The sequence below is a fragment of the Pseudophryne corroboree genome, chromosome 11 (genome assembly GCF_028390025.1).
Source record: "Pseudophryne corroboree isolate aPseCor3 chromosome 11, aPseCor3.hap2, whole genome shotgun sequence".
Classification (NCBI taxonomy): Eukaryota; Metazoa; Chordata; class Amphibia; order Anura; family Myobatrachidae; genus Pseudophryne; species Pseudophryne corroboree.
This window is the reverse complement of record NC_086454.1, coordinates 134,964,625-134,967,084: the sequence shown is the minus strand read 5'-3', so window position 1 is coordinate 134,967,084 and position 2,460 is coordinate 134,964,625.

The following is a 2,460-nucleotide window of genomic DNA, read 5'->3' as shown; positions in this document are numbered from 1 at the left end:
TTACCATCTCCCCCACAGCTTATTGGGCTCCCGCTGCACCTCTCTCTCCCCCCCCCCCTCCGGCATCTTGTTCCTAGCTAGGTTCATTTCTCCCCCCTCCCCCTCTGCCCCCCCTCTGCTGCTGCCTCTATTCTTATTACCATCTCCCCCACAGCTTATTAGGCTCCCGCTGCTCCCCCCTCCCCCCTCCTGCATTTTGTACCTAGGGTCATTTCTTCACCCCCCCCCCCCCCCCCCACTGCTGCCTCTTCTTATTACTAGCTCCCCCACAGCTTATTAGGCTCTCGCTGCTCCCCCCCCCCTCTCCCCTCCTGCATCTTGTACCTAGGGTCATTTCTTCACCCCCCCCCCCCCCCCCACTGCTGCCTCTTCTTATTACTAGCTCCCCCACAGCTTATTGGGCTCTCGCTGCTCCCCCCCCCCCTCTCCCCTCCTGCATCTTGTACCTAGGTTAATTTCTTCACCCCCCCCCCTTTGCTGCTGCCTCTTATTACCAGCTCCCCCACAGCTATTAGGCTCCCACTTCTCCCCCCCCTCCTGCATCTTGTTCCTAGGTTCATCTCTTCTTTCCCTCCTCTCCCCCTCCCCCGCAATTGGCCTCCCACATGTTGCGGCCCCCCCATTCCTTCATATTGTTACCAGCTCCCCCCCTCGATCAGGAGCACGGTCACCCAGGGCCAGGAGAGTACTAGGAGGACATCTCCTTAATGTATATAACATTGCATCCTTAACACTGACTGCTCTTCTGCCAACTTCTCCCTGCAGTCCTGATGTGCCCCCCTTCCCCCCCGTGCCACGAATATTGGGCTCCTGCATGATGATTACCCCCCCCCCCCCCCCGCGATTGGGCTCCTGCATAATTTTTCCCTCTTCCCCCTGGTGCTTTTAGTCTCCAACATGTTACCCACTGCCCCCGCATCTTGTTACCTGATTCCCCCCCCACCCCCTACCCCCACGATTAGGCCCCCAATTGTTTCCTGCGATTGGGCTTCAGCACCATGTTACGCACTCCTCCCCACCCACAATAAGGCTCCTGCATGTTACCTGATCTCCCCGACGGGATTGGAATCTCACATGTTATTGCTCCCCCCTGCGATTAGACTCCTGCATCATGTTACGCACTCCCCCGTGATCGGGCCCCCACATGTTACTCGCTCCTACCCCTCCCAAATCGCGATTGAGTACTAGCAGGTGGACAGCTGGATGCTCTACTGGCTCTTTCTGTATAATATAACAGTTAACAATAGAAATGCCTTTATCCATACTGTATACACTGAACTAAAATAAATACACAATTACAATATGTATGGATGCATTTGATTGAATGATAAATAATGTACCTTGAAAGTGTGCAGACTCAAGTCATCATTTTTTTTTTGTATAAATTAATTTTAATTAAGGGCGCTTTAAAAGACCATTGAATTCAACATAAAATTATAATATAGTATCTGCGCACTCATCGCTACATGAGCCCCATGACATCTATAAAACTATATGAAGAGTTGTATGATCAGGTTCAGTATGTTATTCCTATGGACGGGATGCCGGTGGTCAAAATACCGACAGCGGCATCCCGACCATTGGAATCCCGACAGCCCCCTGGAAAGTACCCTAACCCTCCCCTGCCCCCTATCTTAACCCTCCCTTGTGGGTGCCCAAACCTAACCCTCCCCGATGGTGCCTAACCCTCCCTTCCCTGCTGCCTAAACCTAACCCTCTCCACTTGGTGCCTAACCCTAACCCTCCCTTCCCCACTGCCTAAACCTAACCCTCCCTTCCCCGCTGCCTAAACCTAACCCTCCCTCCCCGGTACATAACTAGACCCTTTCCGTACCTGCACCCTAACTCCCCTTCTAATGCCTACCACTGGATGAACAATTGGGATTCCGGCTGTCTGTATTTCGACGGGATTTAGACGCCGGGTTTATAGCGTGCCTCCGGATTCCGGCGTCAGTATATCAACCGCTGGGATCCCGTCCTTTGGGATCTTAACTGCATCCCAAAGGATCGTCTATTGGGGGTCATTCCGACCTGATCGCACGCTGCAGTTGTTCGCAGTGGAGCGATCAGGCCTGAACTGTGCATGCGCCGGGGGCGCAATGCGCAGGCGCGCCGTTGACCGGCGACGGGGGACGCCGGGCAGCGTGGGTCCTTGCGAAGAAAATGAACGCAGTTGCGATCGCAAGGTGATTAAAAGCAGGAAGGCATGTGTGGGTGGCATGGAAAACGCAGGCGTGTCCAGGCGTTTGCAGAGTGGGTGTTTGACGTCAAATCCGGGACCGGACAGGCTGAAGTGATCGCAGCGGCTGAGTAAGTTCTGAGCAACTCAGAAACTGCACAAATTTTTTTGGCTTCGCTCCCCTGCAAATGCGATCGCACACTTGCACAGCTAAAATACACTCCCCTATGGGCGGCGACTATCTGATCGCACGGCTGCAAAAAACTGCTAACGTGCGATCA